Source organism: Erigeron canadensis, chromosome 5, assembly GCF_010389155.1.
Source record: "Erigeron canadensis isolate Cc75 chromosome 5, C_canadensis_v1, whole genome shotgun sequence".
Classification (NCBI taxonomy): Eukaryota; Viridiplantae; Streptophyta; class Magnoliopsida; order Asterales; family Asteraceae; genus Erigeron; species Erigeron canadensis.
The window spans coordinates 38,796,124-38,813,957 of NC_057765.1; positions in this window are offsets into that span (position 1 = coordinate 38,796,124).

Below are 17,834 nucleotides of genomic sequence, written 5' to 3' on the forward strand. Positions count from 1 at the left end.
CTTAAGCTAGAGCCTTCGCTGCAATGATTAATCCACCCCTTTTAAAAAAAACTTATATATTATTAACTTTATGGAAGAAAAAAAGTCCCAAAAGATTTGGCCACACAGTAGTCCTCAAAGATTTGGCCACACAGTAGTCCTCAAGATTTGGCCACACAGCCGATTGATCGAGGTCTCATATTAGCTATCCTCATTTTCTTTATATTATAATTTTGTAGTTAACCAAGATAATGGATTGAAGTAATTTATTTACTATCATGTAAATTATACTCCTTGGTATTTTAATTCATTAATCTGACCAAGATAACCGATTGAATAAATTTATTCATGTCACCCGTTTTTATCTACCCGGCCAGTTGCATAAAGAAAATACTATAGATTCTATTTGATATATTAGCCATCATTAATGTTAGTCAGTTTCTTAGATTGAAATTTTGTGGTTAACCAAGGTTCACACATTGACAATTTTTGAATAATAATAAAGATATATATTATAAATTTAAAGCTCGAGACTTTGACAGATCTCTCTTTAATAATAGTTGAACATTCTTGCAAATTTGTCATGGTGGAAATACGTTTAATGTCCGGGGTATATGATGTTATTTTTGTACCATCGCAGGACTCAACTTGTCGACACAATATTTAGGATAAAGTACAAAAAAACGTCCCTATGGTCTTTTAAACATCACAGTTCTGTTCCTTTCGTGAAATTTCTTCGTAAAGTGATCTTGTTGTTTTTTAGTTTTTACCTTAAAATTTTACATCGTGTAAGTCACGTGTTATCACTTTAGTTCACAAATATAGTTAAAAATAATAATAATAATTAAGCACACTTATTGAAAATGTAGGTTGTGATTTTTTTAGTTTCATCAAGTATGTATACGAACAGTGTGAATTTTGTATATTTTATAGCAAATTAGCAATTCTAAATTTTGAAGTACATATACACACTTGTGTTCCTTTCTAGTTCCATCGTGCCCAGATCTTCCTCGCAAACGTATGTCTTGTTATATAATAATGCTTTATGTAACACCAGTTTCGATAGGTGTTATCTAGGTAGCGACTCCTGCAAAATTAAGTTCATTTAATTTAGTCAAGTAAAATATTATTAAGGTTTAAAGCTTGGAATGCAACTCTACTGTGTCATGTATTTTCCATTATTACCATGTAATTTAGTATATATTCAATATTCATGAATTTTGAAAAAATATATTTGATCAAATTTTGGAAAATTTCAGTCAATACTGATAATTTCTTATAATTTCTTAGGGGGAAGTGTTCACCATTTCCTCAAACTTTACCAAATTTCCACCTCATCACTATCCATAGTTGCCGACTCACAACTTTTGACTCGACTCGAAAACATGATTTTTTGACTCGTGACTCGAAATGTAACTCGACTGTTAAGAGTCAAGACATTTTTAAATGTTACAAAATATAGTATAGTTCTATATACGACATATTTAAAACCAAAATATAAGTTGATTATCTTAATAAGTTTATCAAAATATTACAAATAAGATAGTTTTGAGTCGTAAACTTACAAATTATCTCCTAATTCGCACAAAAATGATCAAATATATACATAGATAACACATAAAATAATGAAGCCATAAATATTATATAATATATAACCATAATCTCAAACTAGAATAATTATAAATTTGCGACTCTTATTGACTTTGTCCAAGTTCACACGGTGACTCGTAATAGTCTGGACAAAAAAGAGTCACCCAGCGAGTCGACTCGTTTTTGGTGTAAATCTACTCAACACGTAAGAGTCGACTTGTAACTCGTAAGAGTTTAACAACTATGCAGTATCCAATCCAGAATATAGGCTTGCTTTTGCCCTCTCCCGATAGTACATTTATGCTCCTAAATCACTGAATTCAAACTCTCTATCGGATGAATTTATGCAAGTGTAGGTTACTTCTGTAATGTTGGGTCTTAGAGCCAGTAGAGCGTTATTATCCAATAAAAATCCTTCACCTTATTTTTTCCCCAAAATTTACCAAAATACTCGCATCACTTTCAACAAACTTCACCGAACTTCACCAATTTCCACATGATAAAAGTTTTATAATAGTTTAGGGCTAAAACTAAAAACATTTAAAACTCCATAATTTATTCCATAAATAAATAAAATTTAGGGACTAAAATAAAAATATATATTAAATAGTAAAAAAAAAAATCTTGTCTCTCTCTTCTCTTCAAACCTCAACATATACATATACAATACATATATATAAACCTTAAAATCACACACCTATTGATATAAATTAGAAAGAAAAAAAAAACGGTGGAGGCGCCTCACACACGAACACGACACTTTCTTTCTTCGGTGAAGTTTCTCTATTCCTACCCGTTCTCTCCTTCACCAACGGCGGTATTACAAACCGGCACCGGATCGGTAAACTTGTTTGTCGAATCCCACCCCCTTATATTCCGTTAAAAAGCTTATCTTTTCCCTAAATTTGCATTTTTTTTCACATCTTTTTTTATAAACATATATATCTAATAATCATTTTTATTTTCTCATCTTTATATCATATCTCCATTGTTTTAACCCATAAAATTCCAAAAAGATAAATCCATTGAACTTCTTTAACAAAAAATGTTACTTGTAACTTTGTTAGTAGTTCACTTTGTCTAGAACTAGTAATTATACGTCGTTAATGTTGGGATTTAAATCCGGGGACCTTTAAAGAAGCAAAGCCTCTCACCTGACCTACTAAACCAAAAGTTCACTAGTATTCTATTCTATTATTTAAAAGTGAAAAAAATGTACAAACAAAAAAGAATAAAAATGTTTATAATTTATATAAAACAATTGCGTTCTTTTGTTTTCGTTAATTTTCTTTTCTTTATATTATTAGTAAAGGGTTTTAACCCTAGTAAATATCACTAATTTTTTAGATAAATAAATAGACAAATTTAAAAATGTTATTTTAACGAGATAGTATTAATAATGGTGGGATAATGTTTAGTGACCATAAGGTCATGGGTTCAAAACCCACATAAGAGGGTTTTCTCATATTTATCGAGTTTCATCCTGAATTGCGGTATTGACATTATTTTCTAGTGAGGATATGATCGGGTGGTACCCTAATGGCACGATGATATTCTAGTGGTCCGTCAGTGATTCAAATTTGCCGTTAAAAAAAGTGATATTAATGATTATATCTAAGTAATTTTACTAAATTTTTATAAACATAGAAGGTAATTATTTTATTTATATATTTATGGAAAATTATTTTTAAGTTTTATATTATATTTTTAAAATCACATTTTGGATATTTTTTTCATTATAACAATTATTTTATGATATTTAAACAAAAGATATTACCAATATTTATGGTGACTAACATAATAAAAAAATAAAAAAATGACACATTATCATTTTTCAACACATTATATATGTTTATTTGCGTATTATGCGAGAAATAACCTATTAATAAATTTAGAGAAATGATAAATCATTTAAAAAATCCTCCAAACTATAAAATCATGATACTTAGGGGCAAGGGTGTAGTGTCAAATCCTTGGCAAATTGGCAAGTTTTAAGCCAATGATACCTTGACACATGGATTAGCCAAAAATTAGCCAAAAGTGATGGTGTAGTGGTAAAACTTGTCAATTTTTTGGCAAAAACAATTTACCAAATTAACCATGAACTTTCATTAATTTTTAAAACACAATACAAATAAATAAAACATTTCATTTAAATCTTAGCTAAACATCAAACGGCTATATGCCTTTTACATTCGATTTATACCCAACAAACACAACCATTTTAAACCACAACAATATTATCTTAAATCTTTTCTATCTTTATCAAATCATTTCATTCAAACATCCCAACCAAATGGCGCATATGTGGACGGAAGCAAAAGATCTTTTTTTGTCGAGGTGTTGGATATTGAGGCATCCTGACCCAATGACCGGTAGATGTGAAATGGCTAACCCAAGCGAAAACTTGTGGAACGACATTACTGAAATGTTCAACAGAGACACGACCGAAGGTCAACGGAGCAAACATCAAGCAGCAAGCCACATGAGAAAAATTGGACATGCATGTCAGTAATTTGAGACAATTTGTATGAGGTTGAATGCACAAGGGAGGATCGTCGATGATGAGATGCTTTATGCAATGGCTCATCAGGAGTACCGTGAGAAGTATGGGAGGCGTTTTAGTTACGAGTAGTGTTTGAGGAAACTTATCATGATTGCTTTTTAATTGTTTTGAATTATGAACTGTGTTTTAGTATTTTAATTAAGTGTGTTTTAGTGTTATGAATTTTGTAATGTCTTTAAGTATTTTAATAAAAAATGTCTACTTGGTAATTTAATAACAACTAAAGTTTATTCATAATTTAAAAACGTTACAAACTTATTAAAGAGAAAGATACAACATCAATAGTATTCTAGATGAGTTAAGAGAAAAAATAATTCATTGCTTTTGTCCATGTGATCATGTGGTCCAAGGTGATGACCGCATAAGCAAGTTCTTAGACAACAATTTGAATCTTGTCGATTTTTCCTTGCAAATAAGTAAATTATTGACACTCAAGATCAGTACAATACCCGGTTTGTATATAATCGATTTCTTCTCGACACCATTGCTTATTCGCATTTAGTTTTCGCATAACTGCAACAAGTTTCTCTTTGACCCTTTGGTGGTAGAGGATATCAGCCATGATACTCTCATGCACTTGATCAACAGTCATTTTTAGTTGATGAAGAAGCCATTTTGTAGATGTATATAAGTTTTTTTGAGACAATGTTTCTGATAAGGACCCACTATTTATAGGTAGACTACAAAGACGTTCCTCAAACGTTCAAAATTAAAAATATTTACACAACTAGTCCCTCCAACGGCAGAATTCAAAATATTTACACTTTCAATCCCTCAAATGGCCAAAAAATTTAAAATATTTACACTTCCAGTCCGTGAACGACTAGTTCCATTGTCACTATATAAATACGAACCCAGAGCTCAATTCAGTTGCATTTTACCATCAAAATATAATTGTCTTTCCTTTTATTAACTTTTTCTAACCAAATGGTATCCTCATCATCAAAAAAGAATGTTCTCCAACCTCGTCTGACTGAAAAATGAAATGAAAACACGAATCATGGCTGATATCAAAGAGCACACCCTTCTTCAGGCTGAACTCTCTGGGGTCATGGGTGACCTGAGCGAGAAAAGACGACGATGCAAGCATAAGGTAGACGCAATACAAGCGTCAGGGCGCAATGTTTCGAAGCACGAAGAGCACTATTCTTCGTTCTTATAGGGGGAGATCAACAACGTCAAGAGTGTAGTCGATGATGTTTTTAACGCATGTCACACATTAGGTAACCAATGCACTTGGGCCGAATTATTACACGACAATTGCGGGGAAGACAAAAGCACGTGGGAAGTCAAATGTCCGCAACACGACAAGTGGTGACTCGACGTTTACGCTTACCGTGGTTTAGGAAGTATGTCAATCAAAGACGACAATGAGTAATCATACGCAGTGTATTTCATGTTTTTATCATGTATTATCTTCTTTAATTATGTGTTTTTTTAGTGTAAAATGTGTTTTTTAATAAGAATAAAATGTGTTTTGTTTAATTATATATGAAAAAATGTATATATGTAGAAGTTGCGGGGAAAGTATAAAAAAAACAAAAATACATGCTCCCATATGTATTTTGGCAGCCAAACTTGCCACGTGTCCTTGCTCAACGTTCACTTTCATCGGCCAAAACTAGCCGATGTATCTTGCCAAAACATGCCGATATAAGCCGATGCATATGCTATAGGATTGTCAATAAGCCGATGCTAGCTGATGCATTTTGCCGACTACACCCTTGTTCCTTATCCCTTAGTAAAACTAAATGATAAGATTAAGAAAAAAAATAACGACTTGTTATATTTTAAAGTTTTTTAAAAAATTATTAAGTATTAATATGTATCAATTCCTATAGATATACGCTTATCTATATATTCTACGTATAAAATACAAAAGGCCAACTGGCCAAGACATGATTGATATGGCGTGTCTTGGGGAAGAACCGGTGTGTCACACGTGATGTCACAAAACACAAAAGTTGTAACGTTCTTTCGACGATATTCCCTCCGCGACAAATTACTTCATCACTAACCGAGCCTTGTCAATCGTTTTTTATTCCACCTCTTCAAATAAATTACGAGTAATAATTTACATGTAAAATTTAAACATTAATGTTGCGATATGTTTTCGACTTTTCGTACAAAATCTATTACTTGTGTAGTTGTACGTAATGACAAAAGATTGTAATCCTTCAAATTAAAAGGCGAGCAGACACGGGTGAAGAGATAACTTGTACACTTATACCACGTCATCAAAATTTAAGCCGTAAAAGGTCTAGCTTTCGAAAGTGGGTGTGAGTCCCCTGGCCGGTTCTCGAAAGTCTCGCTAAATTCCACGGCGAAACCTCATGTTGCATAAGAATTAACTTTTTTAAGACATAATTTGTGGATGATTATAAATTAACCTAATTTATATGTTTAAAAATAAATTAATTGTATGATGATGACATGTGGAAGGATCAAAAGATAAAATTATGATAGAAACATAGTGAAATACACGTATCAAATTTTTAAGGTTTTAGGTAAGTATATAAATTAAGTTGATAAATTATTTTCCATAATTTTGGAATAATAAGAAAGACATTACAAATGATAAATTAGAGTTGAAACTAAAATTATAAAGTATAGATATAGATGCATATATATATATATATATAGAATACTTAGTTATATACACATTAAATTAAAATGATTATAATTATAGTATTTTAAGTAATATTACTTAGAAACAATTATTAACAAAGTGATTTTTTTGTTTTTTAGATTAAATAAATGAGAGCAAAGGGCATACAGTCCCATTTTGTATCACTAGAGCCCGGGATACTAACTTAGATTGACAGATATGAAATAGTTTAATGTGTAATGTAGTATTCTTAATTTTCCCCTGAATACTCACTATTGTAATATGTTGGTGTGCTAGCTACTCTAGTATTTTTTCCCTGTGATACTGAAAGTTTGATGTTTAATGTTTAAAAAAAATAGAAAATCACTAGAAATATCAATGACTCATAACTCTTATTAATTAGGTATTGAAGTAAGTATTAGCCCATGATTTCTTGATATGAGGTTTTGTTTTCTTTTTAGTTTATGTAATATACATTTTTGATTTGTGAAATTAGATGGAATCTGATTTGATAGGATAATACACATAATATTCATAACGGGGAGTTACAAAGCATGTGTTGCATGCTGAAATAATCATCTTTATGCGTTGTCATATGATTTTCTTTTTATTAATGACAATACCACAAACACAACATCATAGATGTTTTAACTTACAAAAAGCACTATTAAACATTTTATTTTATTTTTAACAAAAAGTCATAATTAAAGAAAAACAATTATATAGTTATTTCATAGCAATACCCCAAATACATTCAAAGACAAATTATACTAAACACATGATAAGTGTAAAATATAAAGAAAGTTTGAGTGTTTTAATGGTTGTACTTTATACTCTTAAAGTTGAACATTACTATTCACATTAGTTTGTATTAATAAAGGATGTAATGTAATATGCTTTTTAATTTGAGGATTGAATTACAATGATATATTTAAAATCTATGTTTTGGGTTATGCTAATCACCAGAAATTCGTCAAAGAAAGTGACCGGAGTTTGGATTTTGGTTGGAAAATTCATATAATAGATTAGAGAAGAAGATAAAGAGTAATGTAATATGTTTTTTTTTCCTTTCATTTTTCGTCCCTCAAAGGACTGCGATACCCTGTTTGTCACGTGGTGGTGTTAACGAGACAATTTGGATGTTGTTTGATCGCGGAATAAAAATTGAAAAATTTGACTAATTTCAAAGCAAAAAATGTAATGTTTTTACTAAAAGAAAATAACTTTAAATCGTGTTAACTTGAGAGACCAAATATGTAATTTACTTTATAAATAATTTGGTAAGTTTACAAATATATTTAAAAATCTGATGAATTTTGCATTTATTTATCTTCCAATCTATATGCTCAATTATAATACAAACTGCTCTCTCATCTTTTCAACTTTCTACCTTTAAAATACTCAAAATACCCTTAATTTTCAACACATTCCTAACTCACATACTAAACCTACCTAATATATCCTAAAATATTTTCTAATAATTTTTATCCAAACTATCTATCTTTTTTGTTTATTGATTTAAATATTTCCACCTAATATCTCTATAGTAATTTTAATAAAATTGTTTACAAATATACATCTCTTAACCATAAAATAACTATACTACCATTTACATCATTTACTTTTAAATTAATAACCACATCGTTACCACTACCGCCATCATCACCACCCGTTGTCGCTACCGCCACCGCATTGCGTAAGTACCCATCTCATCTGTTAATGTGTAAACACCAAACTTTTAAGTATGTTTATACACATAATATATTAATTACATTTATTATTATTTTTCAACTTTCATATCATTTAGCTTTTAATAAAATGTATCACGAGAGTATCTTGACGTTTCTTTACCTACAACTACTTTAGGTTCTAATGTTATTTCATGTTTCTAGATAAATAAACAAAAACTTAAAAAGTCACAAAACAGAAATATTTTCAATTATCATTGCAGAGTACTATAGTGACTCTTTATATTAAACTAAAATACAATTTACACATGTCTGTATTCAATGATTAAATGTTGTTCACGACATTTCCAGAAAACAAAAGAGATTATCTTTGCGTTCACTTTAGTCCATTTCTAATCTTTATCACTTATCAGCCTGATTATTTTAAATTAAAAAAAATAAAAGTTAGATTAAATATTGATATATATGACTAATTATTCGTCTAACAATAGATACAGATATAATTGAAGGTGCCACATATGCCAATTATTTAATTAAACATGTAATTAACATTCATTTAGGCAAAGCCTTTTCCTCTAACTCATAGTTAAAAAAGTCTTATAGTAAAACCCATAAGTTCGAAACACAAAATGTGTAATTCCTAAATCGCTTTAGCGATAAACTAGATTAAACTCGCACGTTGTACGGGGTAACTAAAAACATAAATAAAAGATACAATAACTAATAGTCACATTATTATCCATAATTTATGATAATGGAAGAAAATGTCTGTCGTAAGATTAAGACTAATACAAACAATAAAATTATAATTTATAAATACATGAAATACGTCAAATATGTAAAAGCATGATTAATGAAACATAAATATTTATAAATCATAAAATCTTCTTATGATATACAACTATTAAATATAATATAATAAATATTTTTCAAAAAAACTAACATAATATAAAAAACAATCTTATTTGATAAAATACAATTATCATTGAAATAATAAAAATCGTTGTACATATATAGAAAATAGAAAAATAAATATTAATTATTAGAATTATGATTGATGATTAAGATTAAAATTGACGATTAAAATCATACATAAATATAGCAGTTTAAATGAAAAAAATAACACCTTATTAAAAAAACCAATGTGGCAAAAAATAAAAATGTACATAGAAAAAAACTCAATTATTTAGAGGGATGTTTGTTTTTGTTAAGAAAAAAAATACATGGATACAATTTATTTTGATAATATTATTTGTTAATGTGACCAATTTTTGTTTTGTATAGCTATAGTTTAGGAAAAATGAACTAAATTATGGTTTTTAAACAAAATTTATGTCGTAAAAAAAAATCTAAATGTGACTTTTGTAGAACTTAAGTTTAGAGAAAAAATACGATTATACACATAAATATGATAAGATTATTACTCGTATAAAGGTATTTTAGTATGAATAATAATGGAGAATATTTAAATTATATCATAAATCATTTATAAATATTTTATCTGTCACACCCCATCTTAGGCGAAATTGTAGAATATGACGAAAAAATATAGCAATAGCACATGAACTTTATAATAGAGTCATACTAAATGAAATTCAAATAAATGTAAATTCCACAAGCGGAAAGCCTAGGAAACACGCCTCAAATATCAAAAGAAGTAGCAAATTGCAAATAGAGTTCAATGTTTCAAATGCAATATAGGAGTCCATGACGGTTCTCTTTATTGGTCTTCCTAAGTCCATAAGTTCACTCTCCTTAAGCATTGTTATTACCTGAAAATGAATGCTCGAAAATGTCAACATAACATTGGTGAGTTCGTAGGTTTAAAGAAATACAATTGAGTTTGTTGTGCATGATATATGAGGTTTGGACAATAGTGTAAATATAAACATGTAGTAGCATGTATGCATACCAAATACCGATCAATGTCATCATAGTTTTCCAACAACACAAACTCATCACTGCTTGCCAACAACACAATCACATCACTACTTGCCAACATCTCAATCACACACTTTAATACCAACAACTACCAGTTGGAGTATATAGTTGGTCGATAGATTTCAAATAGTCTTCAATAGATATCAACAGACATCTATTGCATCATAGAATCAACACAAACAAGCTAGCATACACATTTCATAATTACATGTATTTGTCCAAGAAAACAAACAAGTTTTGGCATAACTAGTAAAGAAATGAAAAGTGTTTTGAGCATCATTTTCCCCCAAATAAATAAAATAAAAAGGGGCCACGAAACTCACCTCAACAAGCAAGTAGTTATGCAAGTCCAACAAGATCGCTAGAATTTACACAGCATATATATATATATATATATATAAACAAGTTACAATTATGGACATGGTCAATAACCGTCCATTGTAACCCGTATTTGATGATTTACATATATGGCTACTTTCAAAAATATTCATAACTGATTTGTCATATATTATTAAGTTACAAGTCACATAACTTAATATAGAGTATTTGTTTTAATGATTTATGATTGAATTCTATAAGCTCATATTCGCTGAAATTTTTAGTAACTTTATCTATTTTTTTATTAGGGAGAAACGACCAATTCAAGTTTTCAAATCTTAACTACTGTAAATTTAGAGTGTTATAAACTTACATGAATTTTTACTTATATTATTTCGCACGTTAACTATTTTTAAAAATTCCATAATCACAGACTAGTCAGAAAATTCACTGTTTGCGCGCAGAAAAGTTTTATAAAAGTTCAGGGCCTTCGAAGCTTTAAAAAAATTCCAAATTTTTACTGTACACTCTTAACATCTTAAAAATGTTTCTGGAAAAAAATAATCTTCCAGTTCATAAAATCGACCAAGATATGACTATTTGAAGTCGACCTAAATCTGTTCCAAAAACTCAGCTTTGCGCAGTTTTGTTATAAAATTTGTTTGACAACCTTAAACTTCATATTTTGACACGCTTCCACCAGAAAGGAGACTTCCTGAACTAAGTTTTAGACACCAAAAACATGACTTAACCATCTTCCATGACCAAGATACGACCTTTCAAAGTTAACAAACCGAATTTGTCCAGATTCTGAAATAACTCAAACTCACTGTTTTAAAGACTACTACAACTAATATTTATATATAAACTTTCAAATCTTTCCAACACCTAATTAAATATGTTATTATGATTTTCATGTCTTCATAATTGGATTTCTTTTATTACATTAATTATTATGCTACATTAAATACTTAAACTTTTAACATTAATATGATTTATACTTCAAGCTTTTGATTTAACCCTAAAAAAATACCCTTTCATTCATTATTATAAATTTGCTATAATATATATTCATCAAATAGGTTACTTATAAATAAAGATTAATAAATAAAAAGAATATATGCTTATATATGTGTATATATATATGAGTATATATATATATATATGTGAAAAGAGAAAACATGTGATTTACCCCAAGATTGATGATCTTCTTCTTAGATACCTTGGAAAAAAAATAGAATATAATCTTTAAGGATTTTGTTATTAATTGTAATTTAAATCAAGATTCAATAGAATTATAATTAAACTTACCAATAAATTATAACTTTGATCTTGAGAGAGTTTTCCCTCTTTTTTTCTTTGGGTCGACGGCAAAAAGGAGAAAAGAAGAAAAAAATAGGTTTTTTTTTTAGGTATTTACTTATATTTATTATAAGGATAAGTGTTTTAGAGTTTGAATGTAATTAGGATGTATTAATATATAACTTAACAAGAGTTCTAATAAAAATAAAATTTTTTTCTTTTCTTTCCTTTTTTTTTTCCTTTGGCCGTTCCCCCTCCCCCTTAAATGCTAGCTTCCAACTTTTTTTTTTTTGATTATTATTATTATTATTATTATTATTATTATTATCCTACTACTTGTATTGATTATAATTTTCTTTGATGATTATTGATTTTTATTCACCACTAAACATCGTATAATAATTCATCAATGTCTAGAAATGAATATGACTAACAACTACAAGTATAGAAATTACAGGGATAGTTATAGTCATCTACGTTTAGAAAGATCAAATATCTAAATCCTAAACTATTGCAATATATTGGAAATGATCACCACATTTCTATGTTTGTTATACTATATAGGCATATTGACTAGTCAAGAAATTTGGAATGTAAGTTAGAGACTATAATAAATTATCAATTTTGTTGACGGATGTCACATTATCGTGGATAATAAGATATACTTTTTTTTTTTATCATAAAAGTCATGTAATACATAAAAATAAAAAACATTACGTATAAATAATAAACTTAAAGATATACATTCAATAATTAAAACATTAAAAAAGATTTAGTTAAAGATGAGAAAATAAGATAAAATTATAGATAAGTCAAATGTATCAATTATTATATAGAAAGAATTATGAACAAATTTATTTAATATATTAATTTAATACATAAAGATAAAGATATAATAAAATATAAGGCTATTGAAAAAGATGAACTTTTAACCATAATATTATACATAGGAAAAAAACTTAGTTTTCAACATAAAAGAATTGCCACATAAACATTTAGCTATCTTTTAATTATATAGAGAGAAAATGTACTCTTGTATTATTATTTTTTTAAAAAAAAAAACATAAAGTACAAATGATTATTAAGTTTTTTATCCTTATACTCAGAGGCTAATCACACAACACGAAGACGGTGTAGTTACTGGTGGTGATGTTGATGACTGTAATAGTGACGACGACGGTTGGTTATGTTAATGATCGTGTCAAGTGTTATAAGTAATTAATGTAAAGTGGTTGATGTTATTATTTAATCATTAAAAATAAACTGGACAATTTGCGTATCCCAAAATATAAATAACAATAAACATGTCCCAAGATCTTGATATCATATTGAATAACTCATCATGATTCATGACCATTATGATTTTTGTTGCTAATAAATGACCTCTATTTATTTCTCACATCTTTGCATTCCAAAAGACCGAACTTGTGTGTTTTAAGTCTTTCCATATGGTAATGTCAAAAGGTTTACTTGTTTATTAATTTAGTTCGCGTTAGATAACTCTTTCACCTTCAATATTTAGTAAGAGAAGAAACCTATAACAAAACCATATGAAGACACAACATTTAATTGGGATACAACATTTGCCCCCTCTGCAAGACTAAAACCTGTATCATTGAATGACTTTATTTGTGAAATTTCTTAAAATGTTTTTTTTCATGTATCGAACTCGATACCTGCAGTATATAAATCTGATGCTCAACCATTGAGTTGTAATGGGAAATACTAGTTGTTTATTAGTAGTGTGAATTTTCTCATGTGATGATAAATTAGTTATAGATTAATGATAAATGAGATCTTTCTCGTGTGGTTAAACAAATCTCCTAGGCATAGGATAGACTGATAGAGTGATCAAAATGGTGTAGTAAATAATAGGTCTAAAAATCTAAAATTGACATGTGATATGATTAAAAATGTAGATTAAGAAAGATAATAAATGTTATTCATGTGTCATTTATTTAATGTATTAGACATGTTTTTAGACATATACTTTATGCATATATATATATATATATATATATATCATTACCTTTCAAATTTTACTCCTTGTATCAAGGCCAACAAGTGAACTTTGAGGCTCATGTGCAAATTCAAAACAGAGACCCATATAACAAAAATGATATTAAGTGTATAAAAAAAAGGATGATAATTGCTTATAGAAATTTACGGTACAAAAAAAAAAAGTTTTTATGATAAAAATAGTTAGAACTTACTTACTTTTTTTTTTTAAATTTTCGCTGAATATTAGTCTTTCTTTTAAGAAATTACACTTAAACATATTTCTAATATTTGCAAAATTTTTAAGATAATGATTTAATAATAAATGTTCAAATTATACTAAAATATAACTAAAAATTTTTAGAAATCGATGGCCCGTTTTAGAGTCAAGGCCGTTTATCTAGCACTTGTTAGAATCATCCACCGTATTGTATTTGCTTTGTTTTCCACGTTACTATAAGGAAAATTAAAATGGTACGATTAGAAGAAGCACGTGTGAGTAAAGAAGATCGAGACAGTGGACCAAAATGTGTGTCACGTTTATGCTGGCACTTTACATCGTATTTTATGTCTTAACGTGCGAAATTATTTTAGCAAAAACCATTATTCTTTTTTGATTTTGACTTTTTGGGTTGATTTGAAAATTTGAATAATTATTTTTAGATATTATTAAAAATAAACTATCCTAACTATTTATTAATCAATCATAAATTTTTATTTTATTAAAACTAATACGAGTATTTTTTTATGTCATAATCCTTATTATCTAAGGAAAGCTAACCAAAAGTAAAATAATCGAACGAACCTTTATTCGATAAACTAAGAAGATAAAATTGTAATATTTATCAAGTTCCTACTTCTATAGACTTATATAAACGAACCAACCATTATTTTCCACAATTAATCAAGATGAAATGGTAACATTTATCACATTTTATCTCTAAAATTATAGTGGATTAAACTAAAGAACCCAAGATGGAATGGTACAATACTAAAGAGAGTGAGACAAATCCTTCAAGCGAGGATTATGTCAGGAGTAAGGGTGTAGTGTCAACATTCGATAAATTTACAAGTTTTGGTTAAAGATGGCAATAAGCCGGGTATGGGACGGGTTTAAGTGATCCCGGACCTGATTAAAAAAACTCGTCCTAGACCTGACCCCATATCCGACGGGTACCCGTTTACTAACTAACTATTGGGTTAACGGGTTTCCTACGGGTATCGAGGATCCCCATTATTAGTCATTCATAAGTTAAACAAAATTTTAAACATCAAATTAAAATAAACTTTCAACATTTTCAAATTTCTAACTGATCTTTAATTTAAAATAATCCAAATGACAAAAACCAAAATACAAAACATAAAAGTAAGTCAATAACACTGATCTTCATGGCAATCTTCATTCCAATATGTCACTGAAGTCTCAAGTTCAACAAACTACTCATTCATCACCTAAGGAGTGTTTGGTAAGAGAGAATCATAGAGAATAGAAATGTAATAGAGAATGAAAATAGTGAGAAAGAGAATAAGTATTTGGAAAGAGAATGGATTCCGTTGTTTGGTACCCACAGAGAATGAATATATATAAAAAATAAAATTTTAAATAATAATACATTTATTACATATAACATCTTAAATTTTCTTTTTTTATTTTCCATTCTCACCCATTCTCTACAATTTGTAGAGAATGGAGAGAATGGAATTGATTCCCCTTTCTCCTTTCTCATTCTCTTTCTTCGTCGCAAACAAACAAGGGAAGTCTTTCCCATTCCCTTTTTCCCCTTTCTATTCCATCATACCAAACACCCCCTATAGTTTGAATTTTTTTTCAAAAAGCACTATTACTATAAAAAGGTAAAACATAGAAAATCATCACAAATTGTCCATGTGGTTTGTTCGATTTGCATTTTCATCCATGTGCTTTTTTTTTTATCATTAGGTGTCCCTGTACTTTTCATTTTCATTGGCAGTCGTTTCTGACACTAACAGCCGTTAGTTTTCATCCGTTAAACCCCTCATGTGCAATGCACATGATGGCATTTTCGTCTAGTTTGTAACCACATGTACTATTTGTGATAAAATTAACATCTTTGAGTTTTACACACTTCATCATCTTCTCCCACAATTTCGGCCACCATCCTTGACCGGCGCCGGAAAACTCGTCGAAAGCCGAGAACCACCACCTCACTTCATCTCTCCGCCCTCTCTCTCTCTCTTTCTCCCGTCTCTGATTTTCGGCCACCCTTCTCTTTAACCGTTTTGCTGGAAAGACGTCACCATAAAACTCATTTTCGAGATTTCTCCCGCGATTCTTTGATAGAACTCAAGATTGGTACCAAAACACTCAGACGCGAATTCCTCACAAACCCTAGCAAAAAGAAACTCCCTCTTGGCAAGTGGTGGGTTGGTGGTGTTCACAGCGATTCAACCCAAGGAGAAAAAGGAACCCGTTTTAGGGTTTTTAAAGAGAAATCGTGTGAGATGGAGGTCGAAAATGGAGGTTGTCGGCGTGGGATGGTGGTTCTTGGCTTTCAACGAATTTTCCGGCATTGGCAGGTGGTAACGGCCGGTTAGAGATAGTGGCGTAAATTGTGGGGGAAGATGATGAAGTGTGTAAACGTCAAAGATGTTAGTTTTATCACAAATAGTCTCCGTGGTTACAAACTGGACGAAAATGTTCTCATGTGCATTGCACATGACTACATGAAGGGTTTAACGAATAAAAACTAATGGTTGTTAGTATTAGGGACGACTGACAATGAAAATGAAAAGTACAAAGACACCTAATGATAAAAAAAATACAGGGATAAAAATGTGAATCGAGCAAACCATAAGGACAATTTGTGACAATTTCTCTAAAACATAAATATGTAGCTTCTGGAACACAAAGTTAAAAACATCAATAAGAACTTCAGTATATGTAGCTTATGGATTTACCCATTTAATACAAACTAGAAAATAAAATATATAATAGAAAGAATCTAATAAAACATTAAACAAAATAACGTATTTTTTTAAACCAAAATAGATTACATAAACGAGCATAGTGCCCGCGCGTTGCGGCGGCTAGAAGGTGAGAAAGGCAGGCGGTGGTGGAGATCGAGGGAGGCTGTGGAGAAGGAGGGCGGCAACGGAGGGTGATAGAAAGTCGATAGAGTGTATAATGATCAGAGAGAAAATTGGGGAAAAGGGAATATATAAGGGTTTTATGTTTCAAGTAGGGGTATTTTGGGAAAAAAATTTTTTGCTTAATTTCTTAATCTCAATCCTCTTTATAAGGAATTATAGATAAACTAGAAGTCGTTAATAATGAAGACTTGATATACTTTTTTTTGAACGATCGTGTCACGGGACGGCTAGCCTTTATATTAATACGGGCAGCCAATCACTAGCGATCGATCTACGAAGTCAGGGACCACAGGGAGGGAAAAACCACCAATTTAAGACACGACGTTAAATTGGAGTAAAATCTTGCCTACTCAGACTCGAACCTTAGTTTCCCAGGATCCAAACATCATTGTAGGACTTCAGAATGCCGCTGAGGTTTTTAACCTATTGGCGAAGACTTGATATACTATATTAGATTATTAGAGCAACACTATTATTGATTTACATGCCTTATTTTCAAACAAAAACTCATAATATTTGGATGGTCTGGAAAAGTGGACAAGAAACTTGTTATTATTTTTTATATCGATCTACTTGATGGAAAAAAAAATGTGAAACACATTTCTCTATAAAACTTCCTTCCGATCCCTTTTTCTAATATATGATTTATCTGTAACTATATTTCTTTGCCTCTTTATATTCAGTTTTTTTTTTATAGACTTTCTGCTTCGCATAA